This window comes from Pteropus alecto, unplaced genomic scaffold (genome assembly GCF_000325575.1).
Source record: "Pteropus alecto unplaced genomic scaffold, ASM32557v1 scaffold15, whole genome shotgun sequence".
Classification (NCBI taxonomy): Eukaryota; Metazoa; Chordata; class Mammalia; order Chiroptera; family Pteropodidae; genus Pteropus; species Pteropus alecto.
The window spans coordinates 2,031,983-2,032,491 of record NW_006436286.1 but is presented as its reverse complement, the minus strand read 5'-3'; the positions used below and the strand labels follow the sequence as shown (position 1 = coordinate 2,032,491).

The 509-nt window shown below is 36.7% G+C and overlaps 1 protein-coding gene across 1 annotated transcript in view; it reads right to left on the bottom strand.

The window, feature by feature from the left end:
• The window catches only part of OTOA (otoancorin), a 50,766-nt gene that overhangs the window by 32,469 nt on the left and 17,788 nt on the right, over window positions 1–509 (bottom strand). The gene's annotated exons all lie outside the window — the stretch shown is intronic.

Below are 509 nucleotides of genomic sequence, written 5' to 3'. Positions count from 1 at the left end.
GGGGAGTCGTGATAATATGTAAACTATGTAAAATATGTCATCTACGTAATATATATAATCTATGTCAAAGTTCTCAACAGTAACAGAAAAGTAAGTCTCCTGAAAATCTAATAAAAATAACTATGAGTAGTAATTGGCTGTATATGTTTCTAAGACTCCTTATGTCTTTATAAACATGTACTTTATAAATAAACTACAGTGCATCGTTGTTACATAGTTACGATGAGAAGTGCAACTTTCCATATTTTTCACTATAAATTGTCTTACCTATGTTTTGGCCCTTCTGTGATCACCTTGATTATTTTATCATAATATGCCTGTCTAGTTATAGTCAAGTAGAGAAGGTGATAAACTCAGCTCTTATCATTTGACCTCTGTCCAAGAAAAAAAAGTTCGCGTTTTAACACCTGCGTTTGTAAGAACAATACGTTCGTCTGAAGAAGTATGTGCGCGCGCGCTCGAGGCAAGACGGAGATGGCCGCTGGGGGGCAGCAGAGCGAAGGGAGAGA